At 33.4% G+C, this 15,533-nt stretch overlaps 1 protein-coding gene across 5 annotated transcripts in view; it reads right to left on the bottom strand.

Moving 5' to 3' along the window:
* Positions 1–15,533, bottom strand: part of LOC117173214 (neurogenic protein mastermind) — a 758,065-nt gene that overhangs the window by 278,785 nt on the left and 463,747 nt on the right. The window lies entirely within an intron of this gene.

Below are 15,533 nucleotides of genomic sequence, written 5' to 3'. Positions count from 1 at the left end.
AGCTCCAAGGAGATTATGTTGAAAAATAAAAAAAAATTTACCCAAAAAAAATTGTTTTTATACTTCATTCTAAGGACTTATTGAACTACCCTCGTACCTCGATTTTTGTAAAGATTATAATGAAAATCTCACCATAAAAAAATTCTAAAAATATCGGACAAAGTACATGTTGCAGATGAAGGTTTGTCCGAAAAAAATGAATTTCTTTTATTATTTCTGTGTACAATTGTAAATTTTGAAGTCAGAAATAAGCATTTATTATTATGTTAATAACAAAAGCACAGTGAGGTGTCATCTCCGAAACTAAAGAACGTACGGAGATAATTCTTAAAGAAAATTGCACATTTTTCACTTCTGAAAATGGTTTATGTAGTATCAATGAGGAAAAAGTTGTGTCTAAATGTTTAAAAACTTATTTTCTTATTCGGAAAATGTAAAGGGCTTTCCATTTATTGGCGGAACGGCACTCACAATAGGAGTGTGACATAAAACGTATTTATAGGACGCTGCTCCGGAATCTGATTTAAATGAAGTAAAAATGTGGAGGAAATCTGTCTGTGTAGGTTCATTCTGTGCATAATGTCTTTGTGATTGAAAAATATAAAAAACAATAAATATAAAAAATAAGGTCAATTTAATAATTGCTATACATTTATATCATACACTCAAACAGATTCAAATAGGTGAATGATAAGGAAATTTATTTTTAAAAAGTTGATCTTGGCATGCTGCCTTACATAAACCCTTTTGAAGCAATAGACAAAGTAGTGTCGAGGCGGGACTGGTCACTCAGAAATGAGGAAGTCAGACTAACAATGACTGCCACCGGAATAACGAAGATTCCGTAGAGTTCTCTCGGACTAACTCCAGATTTCTTGCGAGGAAAACCGAGAACGATTCCCTGAAAAAACGGCACTACGCTGGGCTCTCGCACTTGCTCTTCTATATAAAAATCTGACTTAAAATATCGCAATTTGTACGAAGACAACAATTTATGTTTTGCATATTTTTCAATACGAAACTATGCTTCAGAGTTCACTGTTTTTAAAAGCTATGAAATTTCCTTACTTTTCATCAGATTTTCAGATCTGTAAGCTACAATTTTTTGGAATATTACTTTTTGGCTCATTAACGTACAACATTTTCACCTTTTAAATGATACTTCTTTCATGAACCTACCTTTTTTTTTCTTCAGGTACTTTTTTAACGTCAAAGCCAGAAGACTCGAATTTTCTCGCTGATAGTAGTCACCCATTCTAGGATAGGCCACTTTTTTTTAGTTTCATCTAATTTTTATTAAAGAACCGCAGACTTAATAGAAAAATTGAAAAAAGATCTACAATTTCGTTAAAGAGTCACTTCTTGATAGGGTCCAAAAGGAGCGTGAGGTGACTCCAGCTTGCGCGGTGCAGTGTGATAGAAGAGGAGTGATGGTGGGTGGGGATAGGGGTAGCAGGTAGCAGACACGCCAGCGTCGTTTTGACGTGCTTTTCCATTTTCATTCTTGTTTTCGTGGTAGTAGGTGATGCGTCAAGCAGTGAATTTGGAAAAGTGACAGTATTTTAGTTTTTTTTTGTGAATCAATGAGTACATCAGATTTCCTTATGGCAAGTGGCTTTTAATTCTTATTATTCAACCTATGGTCATGTGAAAGTGCAAAATAACAGGATTTACTTTTGAGATTTCATTTTAGAAATCATAAGAGCTGTTGCTTTTGAGAGTTTTCGGAGTCCCGAATCCGGACGCGGCCCGTATAAAAGATGTTTTAAATAACATAATATGTCTGCAAAGTGTAGGGCTATTTATTTATAAAATGTAGAATATGCATCAATAATTGATTAAAAACTTCTTTCTTCAGGATTCTTTGAAAACTCCTGACAAATTAGTGGATTTCCTGCAGGCGAAAGGAAAATCAAAGTACTGGATTTCTGTAATCAAGGTACTGCGTTTTTTAAACGTTTGTAACTGTTTGGTTGAAAATTAGCCTTTTTAGGACTAAAGGCCAAATATTTAATTCCAATTTTGTGTATTTTATTTAAATTGAGTTTTTTTCGTGGTTAAAAATCCATCTTCTTGGTTAAAGATTAATCTTTTTTTCCAAAAATAAGCTATTGCAGTTACAGTTTCACAAATTCAGTTGGAAATACATCTTTTTTTTACGAATTAGTTGTGAATTAGTAACGGGTATGATTATTCTTTGCATTTAATAATAGAATTTCCTAAAAAAAAACGATGTATTTTCATCTGAAATTATGAAACTTTAGCTGGGATAGTTAATTTTTGAACTAGAAAGGTGAAGGTTTAACCAAAAAGATCGATTTTTAAGCACCTTAAATACTAAAATTCAATCAAATACACGAATTTCAAGCAAAATAGTTTAAGTTTAAACTTGAATACATCGAATTTAAACCAAACAGTTACATTTTCAAACAACGAAGATAATTCTTCAAGGAAAAATTGAATACTCAAATTTTCAGATAAAGAAATTAGTTATCAAAGGCAAAAACTGACTTGTTTTTAAAAAATTCTAATATTACATTTGAAAAATAATAATATTATTTAGTGATTAATAACTTTGTTGTAGAGTGTTATACCGCTGTCCTAAAAATTAAATTTTATTCTGGTTTTAGTCCTATATTGAACAGATGATTCTAAAAATTCTTTAAGCATATAGTTATACATATATAAGAACAATTTGTGACAGTGAGATCTGATTTTTAAATATTTCGAACATAAAAACAAATATATACTATTTTTTCAGGATGAACATCAGCAACCTACTATGGATGTGTGAAGTGCCTTAATGTATCTCGCTACTATCGTTTCTACTCAACAGTCTTGGAAGAGAGACATTTAACCAACTTTTCTGTTTAATCGTCCATTGTTTTATTTTATAGATTTTTTCTGATTTTATTTATGTTTAATTAATAACTTCTTTATAATATAATAATAATAATAATAATAACTCCCAGTTGAACATACACGATCGATCCAATGGTGTCAATATTCGCCCCCTTTGGAGCGATCGATCGCTCCATTTGGTGTGTCCAGCCGCTCCAAGTACGGGAGTTGCTCTCCGCTCCAAAGAAATGTCACGCTCCACTCTAAAGGGAGAAGCTCACTTCCGGCTTCAAGTTGGAGTGAAGATTAACACCATTAGAGTGCTATATCACGCCAAGAAATTTAGAGAGTTACAAGAAAAAAAAAGATCTAACAAAATCTGTTTACAAATATCTGTCGGAAATCAAGCGCGCAGCGCGAGTGTCACGATGAGAATGTGTACCTCAAAGCCTACAGACCTTTGAGAAACTTAGTCTTTGACTATACTTAATTAAGTAGACAATTCACAATCTGAAGACACATATAAGTACTACCATGTAAAACGATCTTTTTGTTAAAGTTTAATTCAAGCATTCCAAATGCAAAGCATGAATATCCGAGCGCGAAGTGCGAGGTGTAATTATGTCCGAGCGCGAAGCACGAGGTAACCCATTATCGAGCGCAAAGCGCGAGATTAAACCGTCGCGCTCCTTAGGCTGCGCTAAAACTTGCGAGTATATTGGAACAGAAAGTCAGCCCTAAATATAGGCCTCATAATTGAAGTCAGAAAGAAAAACCGAAAATTGATGTCCTGGCACTTTGCCCTTAGCGAACCTTTTTTAATTTTGAAGTTAGGGCAGTGGTTCAAAGTGTTATTTCAAGCCGTAAATGAACAAAAAATTTCTGTCAAGGGCGGAATTTGATATAATCATTGTTTGACTGATTCCGCGAGTGGTGCTACTGGCTTGACGTAAAGCTGGCAGTACCGTTGCATATTTTATAAAATGGGCTTAGTAGTAAAATCCATAGTTGGATAGAAAGTGAACCCTAAATAGGCTTTTATTAATGTTAGGAAGAGAAACTGAAAATTAATATTTTGTCTCTTTGCCCTTGATGGCCCTTTTTTAATGATGAAGATGGGATCTTAGTATAAAGAAATTCCTGGAGCGATAGATGAGTCGGAAATTTCTGTTAAAGGGAGAGTTTGATATTATCATTTTTGACCTATTCCTCGAGTGGTGATGCTGGCTTGAAGTAAGGCTGGCAGCGCAGTTCCATATTTTATAAAAAGGTCTAAGGAATCAAATCCATAGTTGGAAAGAAAGTGAGCCCTAAGCAGGCTCTTATAAATGTTAAGAAAAGTAATTGAAAATTAATATTTTGTCCCATGGCCCTTTTTTAATGATGAAAATAAAAATTAGATTAATGGGATACCTGGAACCGTAAATGAGCCAGAAATTTTTATGAAAGGGGGAATTGGATATTATCATTTTTTGACCGATTCCTCGAGTTGCGCTGCTGGCTTGAAGGAAAGCTGGCAGCACCATGCATATTAAAAAAAAAAAATGAAGATCCGAAAATTCGACAATGGGTCATTAAATGAGCCCTAAATGAGTCCTCATTTATGAAATAGGACACATCATGATTTGATGACATGGTGCTGTCAGGTTTACATAGCTGAAGTAGGATATGTAAGTCTGTATAAAGTCGTGGTAACCGGTATTCGAAAATCTTTTACTTTAAAAATGTTCCACTTTAGATTTTTATTTTTAATTTAATTAATTTAAAACTGCAATATTGAAGACTTAGAACTAGATAACTAACATTTTTCCGAAAATGGATTTGAAATCTCATTTTTAATATAGTAAAATAAAAACATTGATTATTCAAAGCCAGATACACTCGAGTCCGCGGTACTGCGAACATTTAGGGCTGGTCCGCCCTCAATAGTGAGAACACATGAGGGGACCCCACTCCACCGATTATTTACTATGTTCTAATGTCAACTGTTTACATCCTGACAGTTTGCAGTGACGACACAAATATAAAATCTTCCTCCGTAAGTGTCGAATGTATTTGATTATGAATTAAAATTAAAATTACAGTGAATTGTACATTTGAAGAAATCATCAAATTTAGAAATGAGTAGTGAGGAAGAAGGGGTTATAGCGCCGTTCTCATTATCGGGTAAAAACGTACTCAATAGCGGGAGTTCGCAGTACTGAATTTCGCAATACCGCGACTCGAGTGTAGCTGTCTGTACTTGTGTCCCATCTTCTTTTATCTTTTTCCTAATCTCTTAGCTTTTTCTAAAACCTTTCTCTGGTTACGTTTCTCTTCCTAAAAGTTTTTCGATACAATAAAATAACAATATGCTTCTTTTATCAATGAAAAAGCTTTTAAATAAAACTATTTGCCACTTTTTTCAGCACCGAAATACATCAATCAAATTTTTACTCGAAATCTAAAGACGATTTTTAAAAACAATGAAATTTGAACGTCCAAATTGTGCATGATTTATTCGGGAGTTCGTTAACTTTTTCTAATCAAACTAATCATCTTTTAATTTATCAACTCAACACCTCAGAAGTAAGTTTTTATCTTTGGTTTAAACTGCAAATTGTATATTTTATCGTTATTCGCAACCGAGCCCATTCCAGTTTTAGTTTCCCGTCACTTTGATTTTATAAACTTCCACATTCTGTTTCTCAAAAAAGAACATTTTTTTTAATCCTACTTTTTTGACTTCATTCAGGCACAATTCAGGTCGGAAGTATAAAGTTTCGATTGATCTTCAAATGGTGATTTCGATTTTCCAGAATGTTATTTCGCACTCCTGAAAAATTCCGATTTTGTTAGTTATCTAGTTCTGTACTAGAACCCTCCAACTGTAAATATAAATAAATTATTTCGAAAATGAATCTTTACTTAAAGTATTAAAAAGTGAATACTAATTAATTTGACTAAACGATTCCGATTTAAACTTCATAAACTATTTTTAACATAGAAATAGTTTCATAATAGAAGTCTTGAATCGTTAAAATTTTAAAGAGCTTTTACATTTTGAACGTTACAATTTTAATTATTCTATTTAAAAAATGTTTATTTTGTAAGTGAAATTGTTGAATTTTTATGTATAAACAACAATTGAAAACTTTACATTTGTAGAAAAAAATTAGTGATTTTAATAGATATTTAGAGGTTTTGAAAAGATTTAAAATTAATTAAAAACTTGCAATGTTTTCAAATAATGTAACAAAGTGTGCTTACCGACAAAATTCGGTTATTCGTACCGAAATTTCAGTGCAAATGGCCACAACATAATTTAAGACAAAATGTTGATTTTTGCAGACTTCAAACAAAACATTGAAAAGCTTTTTAAGAATAGTGAAAGGCTTGAAAAGAATAAATACGTTTTCTTAAGATTCCTAGGAAAATTGAAAATTATTTTAATATAATATATAAAAAGATTTTCAAATTTGTCAAAAACATCTGGAAGATTTTAAGAAGTTTTTTTTTCAATTTGCAGGATTTTCTAGAAATAATTTAAATTTAACCAAATTTCAAACTGCTAGATTTATCAAGATTTTGAAATAAACATTAGAGGTTTTTCAAGGATATTTTAACTGTTTAAGTTGAAAATAGTTTAACTTGTTGAATTATTTCTAAACATTTGGAAACATTAAAAATTTTAGTATTTAAATACAGTTAACATTTAAGACTTTTATATTAAATTTTGATAAGATATAATAGATATGTATGAAAATGAAAAAATAATAATAATAGTCGATAAACGAAGGACTTTCAGATAATGAAAGAAACTCGTTGGAAAAAAATGTAAATAATTGTTTTGGAATGAATTCTAACAGAAAATTGAAAAAATTGAAAAAAATAGAAACGCAAGATAATCTTTAGGAACTTTAAAAGAATCTCGAAAGGTTCCAGGAGAATAAACTTGGTGTCACAAAATGCTTGGGAAATTTTAGAAGATTATAAGGAAAGGTTTTGCTACATTTTGAATGATTTTTTTAATTTTTGATAAAAAGTCAAAGAATTCAAAACGTTTTAAATTGATAAGAAATTTCCCTAATATTTTTTTAAATCTTTTAAAATAAAAATAAAATGACTTAAAAATCTCCTAGGATCTTTTCTGACACGTCTAATATATTCGAAAATAGGGGAGAATGCGTAACGGTTGAATCGAGGCGGATTGTGGTAGAGGAAAATCGAGCGGGAATTAGTTCAGAGGAAAGGTGCAAACGTGGAAGTGAGTTTAATCGGTGGCTGGATAAGCGATTTAACGGGGAAAGTGGTATTCTGAGTTGGGATAAAGATTTAATAACAGTGGAAATGAAAAACCGAAAGTGGAAAGTGAAGAGGTTATGGGTGACAAAGCAGTGATTAGTAGTGCTGAAAAGAGCCACGAGAGGCAGCAGGTTATGGAGACCACCAACACTAGCGAAGTGCAGCGGAAGTTCGAAGAAACAGATCTGACAGCTGATAAACAAGCAGAAGGTGAATTGCTGAAGAAAGTGCAAATCGAAGAGAAAAAAAAAGAGAAGGAAACCCAGAAATATGGATAAATTAAAAATAGCGGATGCCAAAAACGCGGCAAAAATGGAGGAGTATGTGGTGAAAAGTGGGGGAGAGGTTGTTGGGAGTTGTCTGGCAGATGAGGCTTTCAAAAGAAGCAGTAAAATAAACAGATACCCAGTGGGAAGGGAAAACAACAGTAGAAGGCAGAAGAAAGAAGGTGAGGAAAATGAGGGTTTACCGGAAACAGGGAAGGGTGCAGAGTGAGATAGCACCCTAGAACATGTGTTCCCGGAGGATTAGAACAATAATAAAAAAACAACGAATCCAAAATCGCGCGAAACGATGGAAGCGGAAAAAAGCCCGAAGAAGAAGAGGTAGAAGAAAAAGCGGAAGAAGGACCAAAAGACGGGATACAGAAGAAAAATGAGAGTCAAGAAACCAGAAAGGAAGGAGGAAAAGATAAGACGAAACAGGAAGCAGCGAACCAAGAACAAATGCAACAAATAAGGGAGGCCCTCGAACTGAGAAACATAGAAGTGGATGAGAGCTCGATAAAGAAAGGGATTTGTGAAAAGGAAACCAACGGACAAATCCTGGAGCAAATAAGAGAAATAAGAGAAATAAGGAAAATCATGGAAAAATCAAGTTGGAAGTTAGAGGAGGAAAAGCAAAACCTCAGGATACAAATTGGACTACTAAGGCAACGGATCAGATATGACGGCAGAAAGTGGGAAATGGAAAAAGTGGAGTTAGAGAGCAGCATATCGGCATGGAAAGAAGAGGCGGAAGCGAGAGATCGAGAAATAGTAAAACTTGAAAGGGCACTTGCTTCTGTGTCAGTGCAGAACGACAAGAAAGGTCACTGGCAGCAAAATAAATTGGAAAACTCGAACGCAGTCACCGGACCAAGAAATACGAAAACCAAAGAAAATGGCCAGGAGCAACCAAGGAAGGAAGAGAAGCAACAGCGAGAACCGCAAGAGCAAAGGCTCAACGAAAGGGAGCAGCGTGTCGAAAATCCAGAGATACAACACAACATCGAGGAGGACCGAAATTCTCACTTAAAAAGTAATTCGGGGGAAAGAAGAAAAAAACCTGCAAAAACCCCGAAAAAGCTGAAGGAGCAGGAATACCGACGAGAAATGGCGAGGAGGAGATGGAGGAAAAACAACTTAATTATCCGGGGAGCAAACTTCCAAGGAGAGGAACCAGAAGAAGAAGTGAAGAGATTTCTAGAAGATAAACTTGGAATTGAAAGCAACGCAATTGAAGCAATACACCTGTTGAAAGCAAGAATAGAAGAAACAAATGTAAGAGTGGAGCTGAAATTGTGGGACGCGAAATTCAGAGCTCTCAGAAGATAACTTGAGTTGAAAGGTACTCCCATCTTCGTGGACGATGATTTGACCAAGCGAGAAAGAGAAGTGAAGCAGTGGCTGGAAATGCAGGCAAAAGAAAAAAGAGACAGAGGACAGGATGCGAAAGCAGGCTACCTAAAACTCATTGTTGATGGTGTAGCTAAATACTGGGATGAAAGAGAGGGAAGACTCAGCGAAACGGTTTTTCGGCAAATGAGGTGGTAGATTCGTATCGCGACTTGAAGATAGTAATTTGGAACATCGCAGGTTTCAAACATCAAAGAGATGTATGGAAGTTTCTTACAGACTTTGATATCATAGTACTACAAGAAACATGGATAGAAGAAAAGAATGAAAAAGATGCAATTACGAACCTAGACCCAAACTACAAATGGCACGGAAAAGCAGCGATAAGAGAAGCAAAGAAAGGAAGATCCAAAGGAGGACAACTGGTAGGGATGAAGGTATCAGAATGGGACTACGGATTAATTATAGAAAAGACAGGAAGGAAAGAGAAAGGAAAGATTATAACAATCTACAATAACGTGGGAGTAAGTGTAGTCAGGGCAAAAATGAGTAATCTCGTGGAATCAGGAATCAAAGAGGATGATTGGATGCTGATAGCTGGGGACTGGAACGCAAGGATCGGAGAGGACCTAGGGGAAACAGACACAGGAGCAGAAGAAGAGCAGATAAGAAGATCTGAGGACAAAATTCTGAATGCAGAAGGAAAAAAGATGCTCGAGTTCTGTGAGGAGTTCGGCCTGGTGGTTATGAATGGAAGAACCGCAGGGGATGAAAAAGGAAACTTGACTAATGTCGGAGCGGGAGGAAGCTCAGTGCTAGACAATGTACTCGCCCTGGAAAATGGAAGAAGGAAGCCAGTAGAAGACCTCAAAGTGTTGGACAGAGTAGAATCTGATCACATGCTAGTGATGTTCACAGTACGCGACTCGGAACGGGAAGATCCGAACCAAGGGGGAGATGGGAAGACCAGGCCCAGGAAGGAGAAGAGGACTGGAAGTTACTTTGGAAAGAAGAAAAAAGAGAAAAATTCCAGAATAAGCTACAGGAGAACTGGAAAGAATGGAAGGAAAATAATCAAGAGGAAGATCCTGTGAAAAAAATGGAAGAGATGGGGAGAATTATTAAAAGGACAGCAAAGAAAATAGGAATGACAAAATCAAATAGAAAACCAGCAGGGAGAAAACATCTCGACAAGGAATACGCAAGAATGAAAAAGGAGGCAAGAAGGAAGTTAAGAAAATACAGACGCGCAAAGGAAGAAGAGAAGGAAAATAAAAGACGAGTATACGTTACAGCTAGAAGGGCACTCGGAAGCTATCTAAAAAAAAGTGCAAAGGAATGGAGGGAAAAAAACTGGAAAAGGGTAGAGGAAAGCAGAACGATAAGTGATTTCTGGGAAGCAATAGGAGTTTACCGGCCTAGAAGGAAAAGGAGAGGAAGAAGAATAAACAAAGAAAGCTGGGTAAACCACTTAAAAAAATTACTGAATGCAGAAGAGGATTCGACGGGGACAGAAGAAGAAAATCATAAACAGAGGGAAAGAGAGCAAGGAAATTGGGAAGTAGACAGAGATATCATGATAGAAAAGGTAGAACGTATAGGAGTGACTGGAAGAATGTTACGAATGATCAAGGAAATATATAGGGATACTCAAAACGCGGTCATTGCTGAACAGGGAATCTCAGAGAGCTTCAAGACAAAAACGGGAGTAAGACAAGGATGCCCACTGAGTCCAATACTCTTCAACATCAGTCTGGAGGACCTAGACGTGACTCTGACTAAGAGAAAGGAAGGAGGAACGGTGATTGGGAAAACGAAAATCTTCGTAATGAAATTCGCCGATGATATGGTACTTCTGGCAGAGGAGGCGGAAGGTCTGAGACAAATGCTAAAAACGTTGGAAAAATACGTTAAGAAGAACAACATGGAAGTCAACGTCACAAAAACAAAAATAATGGTCTTCAGAAAAGGAGGGAAGCTCAAAAAAGAAGAATTGTGGAACTTTAATGGGAAAGAACTCGAAATTGTCGGAACTTACAAGTACCTGGGTTTCTGGTTCTCTACGACAGGCACGTACAGCAGGCAAGTGAGAAATGTGGCAGGAAAAGCTCAAAAAGCTTCAAACGCTGGGTGGAGAGTGATGAAGAGGAGCAGAATAAAAGGATTGAGGAGAAGAGCATACCTGTTAGACACTTTGGTTAAATCGGGATTCATGTACGACGTGGAAGTGTGGGGCTAGCATAACACGAACGAGTTGGAGAAACTTCAAGGAAGGTATATGAAGATGATAATAGGATTGGATAGACGGACACCTGCTTATATATGGATGTTGGAATCGGGGAGGACCAAAGTGGAAGTAGAAGCAAGAAGGAGGGCAGGAAGCTATTTGCTGGAGATAATGGATATGGGAGAAGAAAGGTGGCCGAAGGCATGTCTGCTAGAAGAAATAAGGGAATTAGAAAATAACAATCCCTCAGAGTGGGGAAAAAGGATGAAGGAGGCGCTTGAAGAGATGGAATTGGAGATTGGACAATGGCTGAGAAAGCTTAAAGAAGAAAATGATGCAAGAGCTTCATGATCAACTTCTAAAGGGCGTGTTACGGCGAAAGGAGCAAATTATGTTGGAAGACTGGATTAAAGTTACGGAATCTAGATACTGTAAAGGATACCACCACTGGAAACAAGGGCCTGGAGCAGAGAAATACTGGGAGAAGAAGGAGGTATCCGAAAAAGACAGAGAGCAATGGGCTAGGATGCGATGTGGCAACAACGGGAAAACAGGAAATAAAGGCTACAAAAACATTAAATGTAGGCTTTGCGAAGAGAAAGATGAAACTCTGGAGTACATAATATCCTGTGAAAAACTAGAAGAATTCTTGGAAGACAGCGTGAGGGAATGGAGAAAAATGTGGTTGAAAGGAGATAATGGAGAAGAAAAGCTGAAGGAGGCATTCAAAGGAAATTTTTTAAAGGAAATGTGTGACCTTACAAGGACATTCGAAAAGGAGGCGAGAAAAATTACATCAGGAGGAACAATATGAAGGAGAGGAGATGGACGAAGACGTGGAATAAAGTGAATATGAGACAATTAAAAAGTATAAAGAAGAAGTCGATGGAATAGAATGTTAGAATAAGAGAACTATGAATATTTGAATTTAGAATTGAGAAAAGTTATGAAATGTGATGTATTGAGTACTCTAAGCCCAGAAAGCATGAGTCGCAATAAATAAATAGTACTACAGCTATATTCGAAAATATTTTTTTTAATTTTCTTAAAAATCTTATAATAATTATTTACATCTAAATTTATTTAAAAAACTGATACAATTTTATTGTAAATGTAAAGAAATTGTAATTGAAATTGATTGTAAATTATTGTGAAAAAAATCCAACAAAATTTATTTTATGAAGAAATATCTCATGAATATAAAAAGAGAAAAAATGGTAAATGTAAGACTTTGTATCATTTTAATAATTAATGAACATATTTTTAGATTATTTTTCCTTATTCTGGCCGAGGGTTAAAAATGGTACGAAAAACCGTCCTGAAATTTTCAAAATAAAACTGTACTCTCTATACATTAATTTGTTTAATTAAAAATAATAATACTTTTATAAATATTGCCAAAATTTATCTGAATATGATACACATTGATTTTCATTTTTAAAATTCCTGTAAATATTTGGTGTTTTTTAAATTTTACGATATTTGTGTACCATGTTTGTCCTTAGGGAATAGATTTCAGGAATAAAATTATAAAATTATATCCATTAGTTAGTGAAATACTATGAAGAATCACCTTTCTAATTATAGTTGAAGTTTTTCAGCACATGATTTTTCACTTAACGTAAAGCAGATTAAAATACCCTTAAAAAATAAAAATAAGAAAGTTCAGATATTCATGCAGTTTTCTGTTCAGAAAATCCCACACATTTTTTAATGAAATTCCTTTCAGCACCACATTCAAAGAAAAATTTTACAACATTTTTGTCAAATGATTAGTCTTTTGAATGAGGTCAAGTTAATAACTTTTATGGATTTTTCTCTTAAAATCTTCAAAATTGTGATTATAGCCTAAAATATCATGAAAAGAGATGTATCAAAAAAGAACCTAGAGGACTTTAAATTTTTTTATTTTATTGGATTTAAAAAAATATTAGAAAAATTCGAGTCTTTTTAAAAGATGTTTAGGACATTTAGAAGTTTGGAATATATCAACGAATATTTGATAAATTTTGAGAAATTTTTTCATGTTTTTAAATATTTCCAATACGTTTAAAACAAAATAAATTCCAAAAAAATATTTTTAACTCACTACATTTTTCTTAAAATTTTAAAAAAGCATTCAATATGTAAAAAACTTGACTTATATAATCTTCTAAATCTTTGACAGGAATTTTTAGAAAAACAATTAAAGCTTCTAAAGTTCATTTTTATGAAATCTTTGAAAATGTACATTTCCAAAAAATTTAAGTTTAAAATTAGATTTGAATCTCTACCATTCTTCTAAATATTTCTTGAATTTACTAGATTATTTACGTTTTTTAAAACTTTTTAATGTTATCAAATTGAAACATTTTAATTTAAAATCTTCTACCCTCTTCTTTTAAATTTTAGGAAATCGTTTGATGTGTTTCAAAATCTTTTTGAATTTTTTTTAAAGGACATTTTTTAAAATAAAAATTATAAAAAATTTTCAAACGATTATTAGAGAATAATTATATTTTTATAATATTTTCAGACCTTCTAATCTTCTAAGTTTTAAGAATTATTAAAATTTTTCCTGATTTTTTGGCAAGTTTTAATTATTTTATTTTTGAATCGTTTCAAAATTTCTGAATAGCTCGTAAACTTACTAAAATTTGAAAGAAAATTTTACAAAACCAACATAAACATAACAAAAAATGGTGCAACGACATTGCGCAAGAAGCCTTAATAAGAATTAAATTCCTTATTTTTTCTAAAATTATATAATATGGCAAAATTACGAAATAATTTTAAAAAATTCTGATCTTTTTTTATTTTTCTCTCAGAATTCATTCCATTCCATTTTTGGTTGGAAAATAATTTTTAAAATTAAAATCTAACTATATGTTTAAAAATTCAACTATTCTACTGTAAATTCGATTGTCTGTTTTTTTAAAAACATTTTTCATTTGAAAATTCATTTCTTCCATCGAAAATTAAACTATTTTAAATTTAAAATTTTGACAAATAACTATTTTGGTTGATAATTTAACTGTTTTGTTGAAAATTCGATTTTGTTATTATTGAAAAACATTTTCTTACACTAAAAATTAAACTATATGATTTTTGGTTGAATTTTTTTGGTAGGAAATTGACATTTCTCAGTCAAAAGTTCTTATTTTTTGGTAGAAAATTATTCTTCTTGTTTAAAAATCCATCTGTTTTAGTTCATTTAGTTCATTTCTTTGGATCAAAATGCATTTTTTTCGTGAAACTTCTTTTATTTTGGTATAAAATGGTTTAAAATTCATCAATTTTTTTGGAAATTAAACTTTTTTGCTGAAAAATTGTTGGTTGATCATTATTTTTCAACTGAAAATTTATCTATTCAATTTTTCGTTGAAACATTATAATTTTAGTTAAAATATAATTTCTTTCGTTGAAAGTTCCATTTTTTGTCTGAAAATTTAACTAGTCGATTTTTGATCGAATACTTGTTTTTTTAAGTTTAAAATTCGTTTCTATAGATGAAAATTGAACAATTTTTTTGACACTTTTGTTTCTTGAAAAATTTTCTTTTTAGTTATAAAGTTTTCTTCTTTGTTGGCGAATAATTCTTCTTTGAAAATTCATTTGTTTTAGATAAAAATTATTTGTTTTGTTGAAAATTCGCATTTATTTGGGTTTAAAAATTAATTTTTTCAATTGCAAACTTCAGTATAAACTACAATGTTCAAGTTAAAAAAGGTATTTTTAAAAGTAATTTCTTAGGTTGAAAAATTAAACTATTTTGTCGAGAATTTGTTTTTTATTTGTTAAAAATCCATAGTTTACTAAAAATATGACTAAGGCATGCAGCAATAAATTTGAAACAGTTTAGACCCAGAAGTCTTGTCTCCTCTATCTATTTACATCAAGTCAATTATATTTGCCTCTTCGTAATAAGCCTAATGGTTCTAAGGTAACTCGGGATTTCAAAACCTGAAAAAATTTGAGGAGCAGCTAGATCGTCATTCGTGAGGTCGGGAGAGCTCGGGTTCCTGCTCGTGCATTTTCGAGTTTACAAAGGCTGGGCTTCGCAGAATTTAACAGAGCCGACTCACGGGCACGCTACTTTTGAATGTGTCACACCCAGATGGAAGAGTGGTGGGGGCCGAAAAATTCCACGTTCTGGAGACACTGTTTTGAGTCAAGATCGCGCACTCTTCGAAATCCCAGTATTTTTGCACTCATCGTAACTCAGTGAATAGCCCCTTAATCTGCTCGCACATTTGGTACTATTGCTTACTTAAATGTGTTCTGGCCGCTGCAACAACCGCCGTGGTGGCGCTGTGTTGCCACTAAGAAAACAGCTGCTTCTCCAAAATTGTTTCAGTGTGGGAATTTGTTTCTTCGATTAGATTTCTATCAAAAAAGGTAAATTTTCAACCAAATACAGGAATGTGCAATTAAAAGATAAATTTTCAACCAAAAATAAAATAGATAAATTGTCAGTTAGTGAGATAAAGGGGGAGGGTCGGTAAGGCCGGTTTTTGGCCTAATTTATTTTTGGACCAAAAATCTGAAAAAATCATGGTAGTATCTTATAAGTATCCCGAGTCGAT

The sequence above is a fragment of the Belonocnema kinseyi genome, chromosome 5, assembly GCF_010883055.1.
Source record: "Belonocnema kinseyi isolate 2016_QV_RU_SX_M_011 chromosome 5, B_treatae_v1, whole genome shotgun sequence".
In the NCBI taxonomy this organism is placed as follows: domain Eukaryota; kingdom Metazoa; phylum Arthropoda; class Insecta; order Hymenoptera; family Cynipidae; genus Belonocnema; species Belonocnema kinseyi.
The sequence above is the reverse complement of the archived record's forward strand: the minus strand, read 5'-3'. Positions and strand labels throughout refer to the sequence as shown.